Source organism: Lithobates pipiens, unplaced genomic scaffold, assembly GCF_037356315.1.
Source record: "Lithobates pipiens isolate NorthernLeopardFrog02 unplaced genomic scaffold, aLitPip1_a1.2 Scaffold_28, whole genome shotgun sequence".
NCBI lineage: Eukaryota > Metazoa > Chordata > Amphibia > Anura > Ranidae > Lithobates > Lithobates pipiens.
The window spans coordinates 171,982,738-172,005,826 of NW_027507789.1; the positions used below are offsets into that span (position 1 = coordinate 171,982,738).

General features: G+C 40.8%; 1 long non-coding RNA gene across 1 annotated transcript in view; it reads right to left on the reverse strand.

Annotated features, from left to right (window-relative positions):
• Window positions 1-372: 372 nt before the first annotated feature.
• Window positions 373-23,089, reverse strand: part of LOC143934924 (uncharacterized) — a 42,556-nt gene continuing 19,839 nt past the window's right edge. The window contains exons 3-4 of the long non-coding RNA XR_013263431.1: window positions 766-877; window positions 373-677 (exon numbers count right to left, since the gene is read on the reverse strand). This is a non-coding gene — a long non-coding RNA (uncharacterized LOC143934924). The remainder of the gene's footprint in view (window positions 678-765; window positions 878-23,089) is intronic.

Below are 23,089 nucleotides of genomic sequence, written 5' to 3' on the forward strand. Positions count from 1 at the left end.
TCCAGTGGTATTTTCATTGGAAGAGGTCAGCAGTGGAAGAGTATGTGGGTAATACACCATAACAGCAATGGTCCAGGGGCGAATAACATGTATTTGGTACGGTATTTACTGTACACTGACAATGAGCACAAATGAGCAAGCACAGGCTGCTAAAACGTGCTAAATTTACTAAAATACGCTTCTGTGTCTGAATGTAGGCTGGCCAATCTGTGCCAGTCCAAATATATATATATATATTTATTTTTTATGTGTTTGGATCTGTCTGATGTTAAATAAGAAAACCATGTAGGAATAAAACTGCATGAAGCACACTAACAAACATTTTAGTCCCAGTGCTCAGAACGCTCAGAAACCATGACTCTGAGACAGAAGTACAGTTAAATCACACTTGTTTAATAATAATAAAAAGGTAAACAGAGTAAACATAGTCAAAACATAGCCAGAGTTCATGAACCAGAACAGATAGTCAGACAAGCCAAAACGTCAGGGAGCTAGAGATGAGCATAGTAGAACAGCAAGCAGGATCTGGAGCCAGAAGGAATGTTAGCCGAGCAAGTCTTTAACAGTAACACAGGAGAGCGTCTCTAGAGATGTGACCAAGGCGAAGGCAGAGATCATCTGGGCTGGACGGCTTAAGCAGGCAGGACTGACGAGCAGGATCATCAACAGGTGAGTCACTGTGGAGAGATAGGAGCTGGCCATTAGCCGACAGCTGAGCGACCAGCTCAGAGAAGGAAGGGCTGATAAGAACACAGGTAAACCCACCTGTAGTCCACCATAGGCCTGCCCAGTGATGGTCTCATCCAGATACTGGTCCTCGAAGCCACCTCTGATTGTGTGGGTAGTTTGGCAATAGATACATCATCGCAGGATGGTACTGCGGGTGTACAAGAAGTTATAAAAAGTGCCACGTCTTATACAGAAATGCAATTTAATCAGAGGAAATCATGGACTTTTTTTAGACACCAATATATTAAAAAAATTGTTTTTAATAGTAACAAATTAACAAAATGTATTTAAAAACAAAAACACGGCATAATAGGGACGGAGGTCTTAGATGCACGACTGTCCCGAAAAATTCTGAAAATTTGTATAGATGGTGTTGTATCTTGAGCACGTGCAGATCCCTGCATGCCTAAACTCAAGCAATACCCAGTACATGAGGTTTTATAGCCTCGGTGCCCAACCTGAGCCTCTTTGGTGTATAATGGGCGGCCCTAGAACTTCCTCAGTCTGTACCTTCGGCCCCATTCACACCTCAGCGTTTTGCAGCTTGAAGCTTCAAAATGCTGGAGGAGAAAAAACAGCAATTATTCTCTTTGGAGATGGTTCATGCCTCCACTTCAAGTCGCCTAAAGCTCAAAAAAGTTCTGGAGCTTTTTTTTTGTAGCTCCAGTTGGGCAGATTTGCCCGTTTTTGGAGCATTTTTATTCACATAGAAATGAATGGAAATGCACAATTTGCGCATTTTTGTGCACTTTTTTTGCATGTGTTGATGCGTGTTTATGCATGATTTTCTGCTCAAATGCAAAAATGTAAACAAAAAATTTAAATAATATATGAAAAAATAACTGTAAAGTAAATACACAAATAACTAAAAAGCATCATAAAAAAATAATAATAGTAAATAAATAATAATAATATAATAATAAATAAAAACCCAAACACAAATAAATAAATTATTATTATTATTATTATTATTATTATTATTATTAATAATAATAATAATAATAATAATAATATAAACAATAATAACAATTATTAGTATTATTATTACTAATAATAATAATATTATTATTATTATTAATAATAATAATAATAATAATAATGTATTTATTTGTTTTGTGTTAGGGTGTTTATTTATTTATTTATTTATTTTTGAAGGGTTAGGGCTTATTTATTTATGTATTTATTTATTATGACTTTTTTTGTATTTATTTATTTCACACTTATTTATTATTCTTTTTATTTATGTGTGTATTTATTTCACATGTATTTATTAATTTATTATTATTATTATTGTTAGTAGTATTATTAACACCCTGACCTTAACAAAAAATTAATAAAAAAATAAATAATAAGACAATAAATAAAATATTAATCCCTAATCCTAACCCCAACCCATAATCCTAATCCTAACCTCACTTTAGCTTGAACCCCTTACCCTAACAAAAAAAAGTGAATAACAGTGAATAATAATAATAATACAATTATAAACCCAAACAAAAAAAATATTAATAATAATTACTATAATACTATAAATAGTATTATTATTAATAACAATAATAATAATAATAATAATAATAATAATAAATGTATTTATTGGTTTTGTGTTAGAGTGTTTATTTATTGTTTTATTTTATTTTATTTTTTAAAGGGTTAAGGGTTATTTATATATTTATTGTGTATTTATTTCACATTTGTTTATTCATGTATTATTATTAGTAGTAGTAGTAGTACCACCACCACCCCTTCTCTTTATAAAGTGAGCTCTATGAGCAGGGCATAATAATATAAATCGTGTATAATAATAAAAAAAAGTAGTATTAACACCCTAACCTTAATAAATAAATAATAATAAGACAACAAATAAAATATTAATCCCTAACCTAAACCCTGACCTCTAATCCTAACCCTAACCCCAACCCATAATCCTAATCCTAACCTAACCTTAACTCAAACCCCTTACCCTAACAAAAAAAAATCAAATAATAATAATAATTATATAATAAGAAATAAACACCCAAACCCAATCAGAAAATAATAATGATTAATAATAATAATAATAATAATATTATTATTATTATTTTTATTAATAATAATAATAATATATGTATTTTGTTTTGTGTTAGGATGTTTATTTATTGCTATTTTATTTTTTAAAGAGTTGGGGGTTATTTATTTATTTATTGTGGCATAGTATTAATTTATTGTATTTATTTATGATTATTTTTATTTAATTATGTATTTATTTCACATTTATTTATTCATTTATTATTATTAGTAATAGTACCACCACCCCCTCTCTTTAGAATGTAAACTCTACGAGCAGGGCCCTCCTGTCCCTTCTGTATTGAACTGTACTGTAATTGTGCTGTCCCCCCTCTACATTGAAAAATGCTGCGTAAACTGTAATTATAATAATATCAACCCAATAAAAAAAATTATTATTCATAATCATCATCATCATCATCATCATCATCATCATCATCATCATCATCATCCATTTATTTGTTTTAGGATGTTTATTTATTGCTATTTTATTTTTTAAAGAGTTAAGGGTTATTTATTTATTGTGGCATAGTATTCATTTATTATATTTATTTATGATTATTTTTATTTAATTGTGTATTTATTTCACATTTATTTATTCATTCATTATTATTATTATTAGTAGTAGTAGTAGTAGTCTCACCACCACCCCCTCTCTATAGAATGTAAAAAAGCGAATAATAATATCATAAGAAATAAACACCCAAACCCAAACAAAAAAAAAAAATAATAATTATAATAATAACAACCCAAAATAAAATGATTAATAATAATAATATGAATTATTCTAATTATTATTAATGATCTTTTTATTTTGTTTTGGTTGTTATTATTATTATTATGATTATTATTAATTTTTTTTATTTGTTTGGGTTTGGCTGTTTATTTCTTATTATATTATTATTATTATTCGGGTTTTTTTTTGTTAGGGTAAGGGGTTCGAGTTAAGGTTAGGTTAGGATTATGTGTTGGGGTTAGGGTTAAGGTTAGGGATTAATATTTTATTTATCATCTTATTATTATTTATTTATTTATTAAGGTTAGGGTGTTAATACTACTACTACTTTTTTTTTATTATTATACATGCTTTATATAATTTATAAAATAAATGTGAAATAAATACACAAAAAGTAAATAATAATAATAATAATAATAATAAAAGAAGAAATAAACACCCAAACCCAAACAAAAAAATAAATTAATAATAATCATAATAATAATAATAATAATAACAACCCAAACAAAATAAAATGATCATTAATAATAATTATAATAATAATAATTATTATTATTATTATTATTATTAATAATAATAATGTATTTATTTGTTTTGTGTTAGGAGATTTATTTATTGCTATTTTATTTTTTAAAGCGTTAGGGGTTATTTATTTATTTATTTATTATGGCATAGTATTCATTTATTGTATTTATTTATTTATGTTTATTTTTATTTAATTGTGTGTTTATTTCACATTTATTTATTAATTTATTATTATTAGTAGTAGTAGTAGTAATACCACCACCCCCTCTCTTTAGAATGTAAGCTCTATGAGCAGGGCCCTCCTGTCCCTTCTGTATTGAACTGTACTGTAATTATGCTGTCCCCCCTCTACATTGTAAAGCACTGCATAAAATGTTGGCGCTATAGAAATCATGTATAATAATAAAAAAGTAGTAGTAGTATTAACACCCTAACCTTAATAAATAAATAAGACGATAAATAAAATATTAATCCCTAACCTAAACCCTGACCTCTAATCCTAACCCCAACACATAATCCTAACCTAACCTTAACTCGAGCCCCTTACCCATTGTTTTTAAATAAATGAATAATAATAATTTAATAAATAAAAACTGATGGAGAAGCTAAAAAAACGCTGAAAACCCTACCTACAAATGATGCAACAGATGATAGTTTTCTCTATTGGCTAATAAAAAAAACGCTATATAAAAACACTGAGAAACGCTGCGCTCAGGTGTGAATGCAGCCTTAGTAAATCAAGTGCATTGTGTGTAGACACTTGTAGAGCTTGCATTGTAAAAAATAATGTCCTATAGGTGCACAAAAAGGCATTTTGAAAAAATATATATATTTTCGACATTCTAATAAATAATTTGGGGTAATTACGTAATCATTTCTTAAGAAACAAAATGCACAAATGGTAACCATCCAGGCAAATTAATTTTTTATTTTTTTTAAATCACATGCAGTTGCAATTCCAACATCTACCAGTGGGTGGAGATAGTGAGCCACACTCATCATTCTACTGTACTTCTAGTATTTCAGTTATAGCTGGTAATGGGAGAAATCTCTGTGCAAGTCATTTAAAAATATCAGCCAATCAGAGGCTTACAAGTTGCATAACGCCGCTGTTGGGTCTGATAGCTGCATGAGAAAAAAGCACAGATATTTCTCATGCAGTATTATAGTATATGGTATATCATGAATGTAAAGAGGAAGGCGTGGTAGTATAATCAGAGATATAGAATCGGGGGGCACCGAATGTTATGAGGCTTTGGCTTTCATTGTAAAACATTTGTCTTTTCAGAAAACAGAGTCCACTAGATGAAAATATCCAACACATTTCAACTCTGATTCCAATGATAAGGGTCGTCCCATCTCTCACCATCCATAGATATTCAGATCTTCAACCAATCCGGCCAAAATCAGATTGGGCGAGAATTCCTTCACATCTACAAGTCCAACAACAGTTGGTCGCTTCTTCAGAACTACAATATTATTTTTGCTTTGGCTCATTTTAGTTATTGCAGTAGAAAATGTTTATCCGAACCTACCCCACCTCGGGTTACATGTATAAATACATCAGTGTCCATATAATGAAGTCAGTGTAGAATTATTCACCTTAAGGTCATCACAGGGGACAAGGGGGGACTCTACATCTGGGGGGAAAGAGATTCAACCACTTGATTACTGGGCACTTATACCCAATTTTTAGCTTTCAACTCTGTCACACTTTGAATGACAATTACTCAGCCATACAACACTGTATCCATATGACATTTATATATATATATATATTTCGCACAAATAGAGCTTTCTTTTGGTGGTATTTAATCACCGCTGGGGTTTTTTATTTTTTGCTAAACAAACAAAAACGACCAAAAATGTTGAAAAACAAAAAATATTTTAGTTTCTGTTATAAAGTTTTGCAAATAAGTAATGTTTCTCATTCACTGATGGGCACTGATAGGCTGCACTGATGGTCACTGAGGTGGCATGGATGGGCATTGATTAGGAGGCACTGATGGGGCTGCATTTATATCTGGCACTGATGGGAACTGATAGACAACACTGATGGGCACTGATAGGCAGCACTGATAGGCTGGCACTGATGGGCACTAATAGGCCAGTGCTGATGGGCACTGATAGGTGGCACTGATGGGCACTGATAGGCAACACTGATGGACACTGATAGGCAACACTGATCGGCACTAATAGACTGCACTGATGGTCACTGAGGTGGCATGGATGGGCACTGATTAGGAGGCACTGATGGGGCTCCATTGGTATCTGACACTGTTGGGCACTAATAGACAACACTGATGGGCACTGATAGACAACACTGATGGGCACTGATAGGCAGCACTGATAGGCTGGCACTGATGGGCACTAATAGGCCAGTGCTGATGGGCACTGATAGTCCAGCACTGATGGGCACTGATAGGCAAAATTGATGGGCACTGATGGGCTGGCACTGATGGGCACTAATAGGCCAGTGCTGATGGGCACTGATAGGCCAGCACTGATGGGCACTGATAGGCAACACTGATGGGCACTGATAGGCAGCACTGATAGGCTGGCACTGATGGGCACTAATAGGCCAGTGCTGATGGGCACTGATAGGCAACACTGATGGGCACCGATAGGCTGGCACTGAAGGGCGCTGATAGTTCAGCACTGATGGGCGCTGATAGGCAACATTGATGGGCACTGATGGGCTGGCACTGATGGGCACTAATAGGCCAGTGCTGATGGGCACTGATAGGCGGTACTGATGGGCACTAATAGGCCAGTGCTGATGGGCATTGATAGGCTGGCACTGATAGGCCAGCACTGATGGGCACTAATAGGCCGGTGCTGATGGTCACTGATAGGCGGCACTGATGAAAAGGCACTGATGGGCACTGATAGGTGGCACTGATGGAGAGCACTGATGAGCACTGATAGGCAGCAGCACTGATGGGGCTGCACTGATAATCAGGACACTAATGATCAGTGTGCTGATTATCTGTGTGCATGCCCCCTGTCACACTTGCCAGTCACTGGCTCTGCTTTCATTACGCTGTGGCAGGGTGTGAGGAAAGTACTGCCGATAACTGGCAAGTGTGTTTACATTGTGATCTGCTGTGATTGGACACAGCTGATCACATGGTATAGGGCCACAATCTGTGATCAGCTGTGTCTGAAGGAAGGACACAGATCACAAAGCGTGCCCCAGGGAGCACGTGGGAGGGGGCGTGGTTCCGGGGGGACGTCCATGGAAGCCCCCTGAGAACAACAGAGCTGCGTTGTAGCTGTCTTTCGCTTTGTCTGTCTATAGCACAGATATGAAGTGGTTACTCTACAAAAACGGAAAGGATTCTTCACAGTAAGAGATGTGAAAATGTGGAATAGACTCCCTCCAGAGCTGGTTATGGCCAGCTAAGTAGGTTGTTTAAAAAAGGCCTGGATTCTTTCCTAGATACACATAATATAACTGGACACTAATATTTATAGGTAAAGTTGATCCAGGAAATATCCGATTGCCTGTTGTGGGAACAGAAACATGTTTTTTTATTGGGGGGGGGGGTTCTTTTGCCTTCCTCTGGATAAACTATGGGTATAGGTTTGTATATATGGAAGTTTTCGATTTAAGTGTGTGTTTTTTTTTTCTAGGTTGGTTGAACTGGATGGACTTTTTTCAACCAGATTAACTACACCCACAGGCCACTTTATTAGGTACACTTTGCCTTCAGAATTTCCCTAATTCTTTGTGGCATAGATTCTGCAAGGTGTTGGAAACATTCCTCTGAGATTTTGGTCCATAGTGACATCACAGCATCGCACAGTTGCTGCAGATTTGTTGGCTGCACATCCATGATTTGAATCTCCCATCCCGCCACATCCCAAAGGTGCTCTATTGGATTGAGATCTGCTGAGTGTGGAGACCATTGGAGTACAGTGACCTCATTGTCATGTTCAAGAAACCAGTGGTGAGATGATTTGAGCTTTGTGACATGGTACATTATCCTGCTGGAAGGAGCCATCAGAAGATGGGAACACTGTAGTCATAAAGGGATGGACATGGTCAGCAACTATACTCAAGTAGGCCGTGGTGTTTAAAAAATGCTCAATCGGTACTAAGGGGCCCAAAGTGTGCCAAGAAAATATCATCCACACCATTCCACCACCAGCCTGAACAGTTGATACAAGGCAGGGTGGATCCATGCTTTCATGTTGTTTGCGCCAAGTTCTGACCCTACCATCTGAATGTTGCAGCTGAAGTGGCAACCATGCCACGTTCAAAGGCACTTAAATCCCCATTCTGATGCTCAGTTTGAACTTCAGCAAGTCGTCTTTACCACGTCTAGATGCCTAAACATGGTAGTCCGCAGAACTTTTTTCAGGGGGAGGGGCATCATTTTAGGGTCACTCATGCACTGCCCCTTTTTGACAATGTCATTATCACATTATCATGGTCAGAGTCTGCAGACATAGTAGTCTCTCTCTAGGATAAGTAATGGATAATGGCAAACAGGCCCTCTTACCAGACCCAGCAAAAACTACAGCAGTGATCCCTCCGGCTGGACGGTCGCTCACTCTTGGTTCCCCGGGGCGACTCTTTATTATTAATACTTAGTATATTATTTGTCACAGGTACCCCAATTTTTATAGCAGCTCCTGATGAGTGGAAACAGTCCACGAAACGCGTCAAGCTTTTTACCAGTGGATATTTTGCCCCAATAACCAAGATCCCCCCATGGGTTTGATTTATTTATTTAAATCATCAATTCATTTTATTTGTTTCTACTGTATATGCACCTTGGGATATACTATTGGTCTTCTACTAATTATGTGTAATTGTGTTACTATAATATGAAGTATATACATTAATGCTTACAGAATATAAATGTGACTATGTTATTATCATATATTTTTTATTTATTTTATTTTACTATATTTTTGTGTATATTTATGTATTATAACATTGCCGTATTATTAACTTATTGTAGTATCTCCCTGTGCATCGCCAATAAATTATTATTTTATTGATTGATTTAATTGACCCTCAATGTCTTGTTTCATATAAAGTCCCATCGCTGCCCCTTTGTTGCCCCTTTTTTCCCTTCTTTGTGTCCAAATATCGGGGATGAAGCTCGGTGTACCGGATGGTCACGGCTCATATAAAGTCCCACCTGTAGTCTTTCTATATAGACTCTGGTGAGTCGTTTAGTATGTCTGTACCCTGGTAGTGGCTCAGCCTTTCTCTCTCTGGTGGTGCTGGGCAGCGTGGCTCTCTCTGGTGGTGTTGGGCAGTGTGGCTCTCTCTCTGGTGGTGTTGGGCAGTGTGGCTCTCTCTCTGGTGGTGCTGGGCAGTGTGGCTCTCTCTCTGGTGGTGCTGGGCAGTGTGGCTCTCTCTCTGCTGCTGCTGGGCAGTGTGGCTCTCTCTGCTGGTGCTGGGTAGTGTGGCTCTCTCTCTGGTGGTGCTGGGCAGTGTGGCTCTCTCTGCTGGCGCTGGGCAGTGTTATTGCAATTATTAGCAGGGGTTCCAAGAGTCTGGAAAGTTATTTCAAGGGTTCCTTTAAAGTTTGGGAAAGGCCGGTTTAGACCTCCCAGGGACATAGATAATTGTTTTTACTGGAAAGTGGGGGGGGGGTCGGCTCTCTTAAAATATAAGATCGTTTATCTAGCTGACATCCGTAGTTTGAAAATATATACCCGCTAAATCCATTTTACAGCCTCGGCTGCTGTGCTGTGATTTGCCTTTGTTTGCACAGCTGAGGCTGTAAGGTGTTTGAGACGCTCGCTATCGCCATACCTCCCAACTGTCCCGGATTTCGAGGGACTGTCTCTTATCTGGAGCAATGTCCCGCTGTCCCTCATTCCTCCTCATTTGTCCCTCATTTTGGTCTGATCTATATCATTGTATATAAAATGCACTTTTTATCTTTCAAAAAGTGTTTCCCAGTGCTAAACCTTTCATTCAATTTCTAAATTGCTGCATTTTTACATTTTAAAAGCCAATATAAAGGAATAGTGGTGGTAAAAAAAAAAGCGCTTGTGGATTTAATTAACTTTTTCGGGGTTAATTCTCCTTTAAGGGGGTGTGGCAGGGGGAGTGTCCTATGCCTACATACATTTGCTAGTAGGTGTCCCTCATTCCCATCTCAAAATGTTGGGAGGTATGCTATGACTGATGGTGCCCAGCTTGTAGTGCCTAGCTGCTGTACCATGGACAGTCTGGGAGAAAAGTGAACTCCTTGTATCTGTGACCCCAAATCTCGGTACACATGTAAGAGCATGTTCCCCATAAACGTTTACTGTACAAAGTAAGGTCCGTTGGCATGGACCATAGGGTGAGTACATGGATTGGAAACCGGCTGCAAGGGCGAGTTCAGAGGGTTGTGATAAATGGGGAGTACTCGGAATGGTTAGAGGTGGGTAGTGGGGTCCCCCGGGGTTCTGTGCTGGGACCAATCCTATTTAATTTATTCATAAACAACCTGGAGGATAAACAGTTCAATCTCTGTATTTGTGGATGATACTAAGTCAAGCAGGGCAATAACTTCTCCACAAGAAGATCTGAACAAATTAATGGGATGTGCAACTACATGGCAAATGAGGTTTAATGTAGAAAAATGTAAAATAATGCATTCGAGTAGCAAAAATATGAATGCAATCCCCCTGGCGAGAGAACCTCTGGGGGAATCTAGCATGGAAAAGGACCTGGGGGTCCTAGTAGATGATAGGCTCAGCAATGGCATGCAGTGACAAGCTGCTGCTAACAAAGCAAACAGAATATTGGTACAGGCATACCCCACTTTTAAGTACACAATGGGATTTATTTACTAAAGATGAAAAGTGCAAAATCAGGCTCACTTCTGCATAGAAACCAATGAGCTTCTAACCTCAGCTTGTTCAATTAAGCTTTGGTAATAAAACCTGGAAGCTCACTGGTTTCTATGCAGAAGTGAGCCTGATTTTGCACTTTTCAGCTTTAGTGAATAAACCCCATTGTGTACTTAAAAGTGGGGTATGCCTGTATGCATTAAAAAAGGGGATCAACTCCAGAGATAAAGCGATAATTCTCCCGCTCTACAAGACTCTGGTCCCGCCGCACCTGGAGTATGCTGTCCAGTTCTGAGCACCAGTCCTCAGGAAGGATGTACTGGAAATGGAGCGAGTACAAAGAAGGGCAACACAGCTAATAAAGGGTCTAGAGGATTAGGGATGAGCCGAACACCCCCCGGTTCGGTTCGCACCAGAACTTGCGAACGACCCCCGCGTTCGAAACGAACGTTAGAACCCCATTGAAGTCTATGGGACTCAAACGTTCGAAATGGAAAGTGCTAATTTTAACGGCTAATATGCAAGATAGTGTCCTAAAAAGGGTTTGGGGCGGGAGCACTGATTTTAATGACGATTAAAGTGAAAAAAAAGGTGAAATATTCCTTTAAATATGGTGCCTGTGGGGTGTCTGTAGTATGCCTGTGAAGTGCCACGTGTTTCCCGTGTTTAGAACAGTTCCTGCACAAAATGACATTAAACGGAAATAACACCATTTAAAACTGCTTGCGGTTTTAATGTTATATCTGGTTCCTGCAATATGGTTGAAAATCATTGAGAAAAATGGCATGGGTAGCCCTCCCTGCCCATTACCAGCCTATTTGGGTCTTGTACGCATATTAAGGGGAACCCCGTACCCATATTAAAAAAAGGAAATGCGTGTGGCCCCCAGGCCCTATATACTCAGAACAGCAGTATACAGGCGGTGCAAACAAGACAGGGACTGTGTAGGTTTGTTGTGGTAAGTTGAATCTGTTTGTAATTTTCAACCGGTACATTTTTAAAGTGTAGCTCCAGTCAAACAAACTATTTTTAAGCTTTTTGGAAAACATAGGGAAGGGTTATCACCCCTGTATAATTTGTTTTGTCGTCCATCTTTTTTCATCTCACTTGCTGCTGTCTCCTTGCGTTTGCAAGTAGGAGATGTTTGTAAGTTGGATGTTTGAAAGTAGGGGCCTGCCCTATATTATAGCGGTATGTACTGGGTACAGAGCACGCAGACAGCACGCACTATCTCCTAACACTACTGACTGCAAGCTCTATTATTAACCACTTGACCACTGGGCACTTAAACACCCTTAATAACCAGACCAATTTTCAGCTTTCGGTGCCCTCACATTTTGAATGAAAATTACTCAGTCATGCAACACTGGACCTATAGGAAATGTTTGTCCTTTTTTTCACACAAATAGAGCTTTCTTTTGGTGGTATTTAATCACCTCTCAGTTTTTTATTTTTTGTGCTATAAAAGAAAAAAGACCGAAAATTCTGCGAAAAAATGAATTTTTCTTCGTTTCTGTTTAGCAAAATTTAGCAGATTAGTAATTTTTTTCTTCATAAATTTTGGCCAAAATTCATACTACTACATATCTTTGGTAAAAATAAGTACAAATTGGTGGATATTATTTGGTCTTTGTGAAAGTTATAGAGTCCACAAGCTATGGTGCCAATATCTGAAAATTGATCACACCTGAAGTACTGACGGCCTATTTCCTTTTTTTTTTCCACAAAATTGTCATATTATCAGGTTATTTCACACACACAGCATATGCATACCAAAAGACCCTGGAGAATACAATGGTGGTCGTTGCAAATTTTTATCTCACACGGTATTTGCACAGCAATTTTTCAAACGCGTTTTTTGGGGGGAAAAAACTGTTTTGTGCTTAAAAAACAAACAAAAAAAACAGTAAAGTTAGCCCAATGTTTGCATAAAGTGAAAGATGAAGTTATACTGAGTAAATAGATATCAAACATGTCACTCTTCAAAATTGCACATGCCCGTGGAATGGCGCCAAACGTCGCTACTTAAAAAATCCCCATAGGCGACGCTTACATTTTTTTTTACTGGTTACATGATTTGAGTTGCAGAGGAGGTCTAGGACTAGAATTATTGCTCTCGCTCTAACGTTCTCGGCGATACCTCACATGTGTGGTTTGAACACCGTTTTCATATGTGGGCGGGGCTTACGCATGCGTTCGCTTCTGCATGCGAGCACATGGGGACATGGGCGCTTTAAAAAATTTTTTTTTTTTTTTATTGTTCATTTTACTTTATTTATTTTAGTTTGACATTTTTTTCCCCAAAAATATATTTTTGATCACTTTTATTCCTATTACAAGGAATGTAAACATCCCTTGTAATAGGAATATGGGGTGACAGGTCCTCTTTACAGTGAAATCTGGGGGTCAATATGACCCCACATCTCACCTCTAGGCTGGGAAGCCTGAAATAAAAAATAAAAAAAAGATTCTGGCTTTGATCGTACTGGCGAGTTGGTAGAAGCACCGGAGGGCGGTGAGGGGTGGGGGGCGTCTATGGCTGGGTATTTCAGGGTATCACCGAGTATGGCTGGGTATCTCCGAGTATGGCTGGATATGGCAATTTATGGCAGGGTATTGCAGAGTATTGGCGGGGTATTGGCGGGGTACTACAGAGTAATAGCAGGGTACTGCAGAGCATTGGGGGGTACTCCAGAGTAATGGCAGGGTACTGCAGAGTAATGGGGGTTACTGCAGAGTAATGGGGGGTACTGCAGAGTAATGGCAGGGTACTCCAGAGTAATGGCAGGGTACTGCACTGCAGAGTAATGGCGGGGTACTGCAGAGTAATGGCGGGTACTGCAGAGTATTGGGGGGTACTGCAGAGTATTGGGGGGTACTGCAGAGTAATGGGGGGTACTGCAGAGTAATGGCAGGGTACTGCAGAGTAATGGCAGGGTACTGCACTGCAGAGTAATGGCGGGGTACTGCAGAGTAATGGCGGGGTACTGCAGAGTAATGGCAGGGTACTGCAGAGTATGCACTGGTATTGCAGAGTATTGGCAGGGAATTGAGGGGTTAAATTCGGTGAGCAGCGATGTGGGCACTGCAGATGCAGCCCACATCGCTGCTGACCCCGATCTCTTTCCCCTCCGCTGTACCGATCGGTACAGAGAGGGGAGGGAGGAACCGGCGTCATAACATGACGCCGGTTTGTTTACAAGTGATCACTCCGTCATTTGACGGAGCGATCACGTGGTAAACGGCCGCGACGAGGTCCTGTGGACCCGGCGGTCACGGATGCTCTCGAGTGCGCGCCCCAGGGGGCGCGCGAGAGCAGAATTCTGGGAGGCTGTTAATTAACGGCCTCTCAGAGTTAAACAACCGCCCTGAAGCCGTTAATCGGCAATGGGCAGTTGTTAAGTGGTTAAAGCTAGATCACTAGCTATATAGGTGAGGTGAATATAGTGGTGTATACTGCGGTCAGGGCACAGACAACAACCACTACACAGCAGCAAGATAGGAAATCAGCCAAAAACGATCGGTGTGTACTGTGTTGAAGGTACACAGAACACCCACTGCTTCAGATGCTAACACACTACACGAGGCCGCCTCAAAGGCGGCCTCATATAGTGTGGGGCGTGCACTACACAGCCTGAGCTATGATTGGCCACAGGCAGGATGCCTGTGGCCAATCATGGCTCTCCTCGCTGCTGGCGCTACGATTGGCCAAGCATGCGGGGTCACAGTGCATGCTTGGCCAATCATGAGCCAGCAATGCACTGCGCCACCGCAGTGCATTGTGGTCCGCGCGCGCCACTCGAATTTTGACGCGAACGGCCCAAACGTTCGGAATTCGCCGAACGGCCGAACAGCCAATGTTCGAGTCGAACGTACGTTCGACTCGAACACGAAGCTCATCCCTATAGAGGATATTAGTTATGAGGAAAAGTTGTAAGCACTGAACTTATTCTCTCTGGAGAAGAGACGCTTGAGATTGGATATGATTTCAATATACAAATATCATACTGGTGACCCCACAATAGGGATAAAACTTTTTTGCTGAAGGGAGTTTAACAAGACTCGTGGCCACTCATTAAAATTAGAAGAAAAGCGGTTTAACTATAAACTACGTGGAGGGTTCTTTACTGTAAGAGTGGCAAGGATGTGGAATTCCCTTCCACAGGCGGTGGTCTCAGCGGGGGGCATTGATAGTTTCAAGAAACTATTAGATAAGCACCAGAACGACCACAACATACAGGGATATACAATGTAATACTGACATATAATCACACACATAGGTTTGACTTGATGGACGTGTCTTTTTTCAACCTCACCTACTATGTAACACAGTGATGGTGAACCTTGGCACCCCAGATGTTTTGGAACTACTTTTCCCATGATTCTCATGCCCTCTGCAGTGTAGTTGAGCATCATGGAAAATGTAGTTCCAAAACATCTGGGGTGCCAAGGTTCACCATCACTGATGTAACATTGTAAGTGGAAACTGAAATGAAAAACCTGAATGTTGCGTAGGCACAATAATTTGAAATTTCACTGATAGCCTGTTTTTATTCAAAAATGCTTTATGCAAAGAAAATACTTAAAGTGGTTGTAAACCCTTCCATGTACCCAGTGAAGCGACTGGCCTCAGATGATACACAGAGATGAAACAAATCCTCCTGGATCAGTTGTACCTGTTTATCTACAGCCATATTTCCCTTACATCATGTGTGTGCGCGCAGCATATTGCATTAGGGTGTGCACCCCAGAGCATAAACACACATGCATGTATATACCCAAAGCCATGGAGGGTGTCAGTAGAGCAGAGATTGGTGTAAGTAGGGCAGTGGATGGTATCAGTAGTTTTTATTTTTATTTTTTTACAATTAAACTTTTTGGATTATTTTCTATTTATTGTTTTTTTTTTACAGTATTATTTTTTTATTATTTCTTTACAATTTCTTTAGGAGCCTCGTGTGTTGGGGGAGGGCTTTGGTGAAATATCAAGGGTCTAAACAGAGAAAAAGGGACTGAGGACCGAGCTTCCCCAGTCCATTTCTCTGCAGCCCCAGCTGCACTGGACAGTGAACAAATGGGAAGTGCTCTGTGTTGAGCTCCTTCCTGTCTATTCACCAACTGAAAGTGGTTATAAAGCATTTCTTGCATTAAGGTAAAAAATATGTTAGTGTCAGCATCCCCCCCCCCCCACCTTTTACTTACCTGAGCCCTCACTGGTTCCAGCACCATGCGTGTCTACAGCTCTTCTCTCTTCAAACCTCCGGGTCTCACTGGCTCCTGGTGCCCCAGCAAAGCCAGTGAGACCCGGAGGTTTGAGGAGAGAAGTGGATCCAGTGAGGGCCCTCATGGGAAGCGGCTTCCCATGGGGGCACTGGACAGAGGGAAGGGGCCAGGAGTGCCGGCAGGGGACCCAAAAAGAGGAGGTTTGCATAGGGTTGCCACCTTTTCTTCAAGCCAAACCCAAACACTTTATCAGCACAGGGCACATTTTTTTTCTGTAGTATACACTACAGGATTATAAAAGACCAGGGACATCTTTAGGTGCCATAAGGAGAGTAGACTATGTGCGCTATGGCGAACAGTGGATGTGGCTAAACTACTCTTGCTGACATCATTGTCCCGCCCCCAGTGATGCTGAACCCATAGCTCCCAACTGTCCCTGATTTCGATGGACTATCCCTGACTTGGAACACTCCCTCAGTCCCTCTTTTTGGTCCGGTCTACGTAGTTGTATATAAAATGCGCTTTTCATCATTCAAAAAGTGTTTTCCAGTGCTAAACCTTTCATCCAATCTCTAAATTGCTGCATTTGTAAATTTAAAAAGCCAATATAAAGGAATAGTACCGTATATACTCGAGTATAGGCCGACCCGAATATAAGCCGAGGCCCCCAATTTACCCCCAAAAAACTGGAAAACTTATTGACTCGTGTATAAGCCGAGGGTGAGACATGGCTGTCCATCCCTGTGTGTCCGTCCATCCCTGTGTGTGTGTCCGTCCATCCATCCCTGTGTGTGTGTCCATCCATCCATCCATCCCTGTGTGTGTGTCCGTCCATCCATCCCTGTGTGTGTGTCCATCCATCCATCCATCCCTGTGTGTGTGTCCATCCATCCATCCATCCCTGTGTGTGTGTGTGTGTGTGTGTGTGTGTATCCATCCATCCATCCATCCATCCCTGTGTGTGTGTGTGTGTGTGTGTGTATCCATCCATCCATCCATCCATCCGTGTGTGTGTGTGTGTGTGTGTGTGTGTGTGTGTGTGTGTCCATCCATCCATCCCTGTGTGTGTGTCCGTGCAGCCTTGTGTGTGTGTCCAGCCTACCTGTGTCCCGAGCCTCCGTCCCGAGCCTCCTCCGTCCCGAGCCTCCTCCGTCCCGTGCCTCCTCCGTCCCGTGCCTCCTCCGTCCCGTGCCTCCTCCGTCCCGTGTCGTGCCGATGGATCGCCGCTCTTCTCGGCGGCCATTCTACAATTCAAAAGCCGCGCCTCCGCCTCCGCCTGTGATAGGCGGAACACTCAATTTCCCAGCAGCCTGTGTTCCGCCTATCACGGACATCCTCTCATCGTCGTCCGTAGTATGAGAATGAGCGGATGTCCGTGATAGGCGGAACACTGACTGCTGGGAAATTCAGTGTTCCGCCTATCACAGGCGGAGGCGGAGAAGGAGGCGCGGCTTTTGAATTTTAATGTCCGCCGTCTGTCTGCTCGATACGCTGATCGAGCAGTCAGACAGCGGTGACTCGAGTATAAGCCGAGGGGGCACTTTCAGCCTCAAAAAAGAGGCTGAAAATCTCGGCTTATACTCGAGTATATACGGTAATGGTAAAAAAAAGCACGTGTGGATTTAACTAATCATTTTTCAGTGTAATTCTCCTTTAAGGGGGCATGGCATGGGGAGTACCTTATGCCTACATACTTTTGCTAATAGATGTCCCTCATTCCCCTCTCCAAAAAGTTGGGAGGTGTGCAAACCTGCCCCCAGACAGACGCTGCAGCTCCCGAACAGCAACAGATTTGTGTGTGACTAGCCCACAGCCCAGTCTGAATATTGTGTCTGGGTTTCAGGCAGACTGAAACCCGGACACATGATTCAAAATCTGAACTGTCCGGGTGAATACTGGACAGGTGGCAACCCTAGGTTCATGGCCACTCTGTACAATTCTGTTGCACAGAGAAGGTAAATAAGACATGTTTGTTATTTTTTTTATTTACCTTTACAATCACTTGAAGTTTACTATACAAAAATGGGGGTTTATGGGACTTTAAATGAAGCAAGGCCAACTATGGTACTATGCCTCCATCCCTAATCAATAGATTAAAGGCGAGAGACTGAGGCTTTATATGAAGTACGCGGTCGTAAACAATAAATGAATATAAAAATATTTATTCGTTTATATATATATATAATGGCAATATCAACTTTTAAAGGCTAAGTTCACTTTTTTTTTTTCAAAATTCCAGCTCCCCTATGTACCAATATAACATTCATGCACTTTTTGTGCAAAAATATCAAAGCTTTCCATAAAATCTACAGACACGTGCCTTACTGTCCTACATCCATGATTCCAGACGTATCTGTCGCTTCTGTCTTAAGCCTCATACACATGATCAGACTTTGTACAAACTTTCCTGTGGATTTTTGTACAAAGGGCGTAAGCCGAGAACTTGTATTGCATACACACAGCAGGACTTTTTCAGCCAACTTTCACCAAATCACGTGTTTTTTCTGCTCTTTACCACCACCTTTGGTCAACTTCTGTATTGTTGTCTGATCTTTTGCATTGGTTCTAAGCATGCCTGTTTGTACTTTGTACAAAAGTCCTATGGTTTTCTGTACACACGATCAGACTTTGCTCCATCGGACTTTTGTTGCCAGAAAGTTTGTCCGTTCGCACAGCCAACAAAAGTCCAATGAAAACCAAAAAAGTTTGTCCAATGGAGCGTACACACAGCCGGATGTTGCTCCAAAACAGCTCATTTTCATGTTTGTTGTCAAAAAGTCTGATCGTGTGTATGGGTCTTTATGTCCTTACAGACTTTAGGCCATGGCACAAGAAGGAGTTGACCAGCTGATCTCATTAGCACACATCCTGCATCATCCACCCTGCCACTCCCAGCTGCACGTTTTTTAAATGAAATGCAATCAATACACAATATACAATCAGATTGCATAGTGTATGGCCATCTTTATACAAATACATATAAGGAAGTGGACGGAAACACTCAGCTGTCAAGCCCCGTTCACATCTCTGCATAGCGGGAACTCGCATTCCCAACATGCGTTTTTTTGGGGGGGGTTTTAGCGAAGCGGGGAGGTGTTTTGGTGTTTTGGAGCATTTTCATTTTTAATGAAATTATGATTTCAGAGAATATGAATTTTTGCAGAGGATATGAATGATAACACAAAAACTTTTCTTTCACTCGTGGTTAGTGTTTGGTTGAAGCCATTTATTATCAATCAACTGTGTTTACTTTTTTAAATCATAATGACGACAGAAACTACCCAAATGACCCTGATCAAAAGTTTATATACCCTGGTGATTTTGGCCTGATAACATGCACACAAGTTGACATGAAGGGGCTTGAATGGCTATTAAGGGTAACAATCCTCACCTGTGATCTGTTGTAATGAGTGTGTGTGTATAAAAGGTCAATGAGTTTCTGGACTCCTGCCAGACCCTTGTATCTTTTATCCAGTGCTGAACTGTATAAAAGGGATATAATAAGATATCCAAGGAATTGAGAATGAAAATCAGCAGTGTTCAAACTGTAATCAAGAAGTGGAAAATGAGGGGTTCTGTTGAAACCAAACCACGGTCAGGTAGACCAACAAAAATTTCAGCCACAACTGGCAGGAACATTTTTGAGATGAAAAGAAAAACCCACAAACAACTTCAGATGAAATACAGAACTCTCTGAAAACATGTAGTGCGTCAAGATGCACAATAAGGAGGCACTTGAAGAACGATTTGCTGCATAGTCGAGTCGAACGAAGAAAGCCATTACTACACAAATGCCACAAAGTATCCCACTTACAATACACCAAACAGCACAGTGACAAGCCGCCTCAAACCTTCTGGCACAAAGTAATTTTGAGTGGCTTTAGGCCCCTCTTCAGGACCAAGCTCATATTATCTATCTATAAAAAATACAATATATATATATATATATATATATATATATATATATATATAATGTGATTTGACAAGGTCAGAAAATGGTACAGAAAAAAAATAAGGGACCCCCTACTACAAACTACTTACAAAACCATATGTGTGCTAATGGTATAGTGCTGTAAACCACAGGTCATCCGAGGACATCATCCCCAGGTGTTGTGGGAGCATGCACAGTGTGACAACGACCAAAAAAGACAGCATCCATGGTGGATAGGCATCCATGGCGTGATCCCTATGTGTAATGAAAATGACGAAACCATGTGGGACCTCTGTGAAAAAATGTGCAAGTTGGGATTTAACATGGGTGGGGTGACCCATAATACTGAATGTGATGTGTGGGAAAACAGATACACACCTAGTGGTGAAAATAAGACAGCCTGGGGAAAAAAAAAGGATAAACAAAGGAAAAAGAAAAAACGAAGGGAAAGAAAGAAAAGAAAGCCAAGAGAAAATGTAGGAATACTGAGTTAAGGATGAGGAAAAACCAAAACTAAAAAGTGACATGTAGGAGGCATAGCAAACATAATGTGGGGAGGTGAAGACCATAGATCAAAGCTAGGCATAGTGTCCGTGATGTGGAGAAAGCAACCAAGGGTGCCTAGCCCAGCCAGGGACGATACCTAATGATGGAGCGCCACAGTATCACAGCCCCGAACATCATGCTTACATGCAAAAGAAGAGGGAGGTGCCATCACCTAGACGGCTATATCGTCCGGCGATTGGTGCCAAAACCAGACTCCCATGTTGCAGACCAATTATGTTAACTCTGCCGGGGTTGTGGCGCCTTGCAGGAGTACACTATGTACATAGTGCAGGGTTCAGGAGTGTTCTACATACAGTGTGCACGATTAAAGTGGTTGTAAACCCTGTTACATCACTTTTACCTACAGGTAAGCCTATAATAAGACTTACCTGTAGGTACCATGAATATCTCCTAAACTTGCACAGTTTAGGAGATATTCACTGTATCTTCATGTGCCGACATCATCGGAACATACGCACTGAAGAAACGGCCCTCTCGTTTCTCCAGTAGCCGTGCCTCCCGTATGCATGCCCGGGAGTGACATCATCGTGGCTCCAGCCAATCACAACGCCGGAGCCCCGGGAACCTGGAAATAACTTCCAGGAGACATGTCGTCGGTCACAGTGGTGTGTCGGGGATCGCTGCAACAGCTTCAATCTAAGTTAAGTATTTCAAACTGAGCTAGTATACGATGCATACTAGCTCATTATGCCTTTGTCTTGCAGGGTTTTTTCTGAGTTTACAACCACTTTAAGGAGAGCACTATGTACAGAGTGCAGGGTTCAGGAAAGTGCTACATACAGAGTGCAGGATTATGCAGTGTACTACATACAGCGTGCAGGGTTCAGGAGTGTGCTGTGTACAGAGTGCAGGGTTCAGGAGTGTGTTGTGTACAGAGTGCAGGGTTCAGGAGTGTGTTGTGTACAGAGTGCAGGGTTCAGGAGTGTGTTTTGTACAGAGTGCAGGGTTCAGGAGTGTGCTGTGTACAGAGTGCAGATTTTAGGAGTTTGTTACCTTCAGAGTTCAGGGTTCGGGAATGCGCTATACAGAGAGAGCTATACAAGATATAGTATGATATAGTGCAGGGTTCAGGAATGTGCTACATACAGAGTGCAGGATTATGCAGTGTACTACATACAGCGTGCAGGGTTCAGGAGTATGTTTTGTACAGAGTGCAGGGTTCAGGAGTGTGTTTTGTACAGAGTGCAGGGTTCAGGAGTGTGCTGTGTACAGAGTGCAGATGTAAGAGAGCTATACAAGGTATAGTATACTATAGGCAAGTAAGTAATTTGTAATAAGCTGAGTAGTGTAGGGACCAGCTAGAGAGAGAGATTATTGTGACACAGTTGTAAAGCATAAACATGTATTGTATTGTATTGTAACATATATTGAACTAAAAATCCTCGTTTTATGCAAAATTGCTTCTTTAGTCCACAGACTGATGTTAGCTAGATTATGGGTTTACAGCAAACAGTAACCCATTACCTCTGTATGTTTATTCTGAACCCTTTACTGGAAGTGGACTATCTCTGCACAAATCAATTCTATGCATGCAATGAACTTGCGAAAATTCATTGTGGGTGAGTGCAGGTTTTGAGGGTGCTGTGCTCTTATTCATACATAAAAGCCAGTTTCCATGCAGGAGAAGCTGAAAGCAATGTGTCTGTTACTTAAGCCAGCGGAAGACATGGCTGGGTGGGGGACATTTGCACCCCAGGCCAACACAAATAGCATATGCTGGTCTAATGGCTCAAAGTGGAGATCTTCATTTAGACATTGATCAGTACAGGCTCCATATTCAGTAAATACACACTGGACCGAATGTAGCTACCTGCTGCACATTCAGACCTGTGATCATAGTGTCTGGCAGGGGGAAGTCTTCCAGCTTGACTTCCATTGCTCTTCTGTGATGTCATGTGACCAAATGCAGAAAGGTGCAAAAGAAGTTGATGCTGGAAGATCACTTCCTAAATGTCACAATGACCTATGTCCATTAGGATACCCATCCTTTACCATGCCCACCAATTACTGACACAGTTTCTTTAGCCCACATACATTTGCCATGAAAGGTCCACTTGGTTGTAGTTAATCCCTAGACCAAAAGTTCCCAGACTTCCCCTGAATGGAAATTCATGTCAAGATGGGCTCATTGCTCCCATGTTCAATCCTTGCAGTCCACCCCATTCTTCTGCAGACAAAACAGGAACTTTGAAATGTATACATTGGCCAGCCCAAGGTAAGAGGCAAGCTCTCCTGCTTTGCTAGCTGGGAAATATTTCAGTGCTGTCAGGCTCGAGTTATTTGAACCCATTAACATCTCATATGGTTCAGATCAAAAAATAAAGTATTGAATAAAGGAAGTGATCTAAAAATAATTTTTTAGAACATTATCAATGTTGAGGTTGTAGTTCATGATTTCATAGTTAGATCCCATGCATTACAGACTTATGGCTGCTTGAGAGGATTTGAGGTACCATGCCAAGGTTCCCTGCAGCCACTGGGCAAAGGTACGCTGTTTCCTTTAGCAACCAGTCAACTTTTATCCT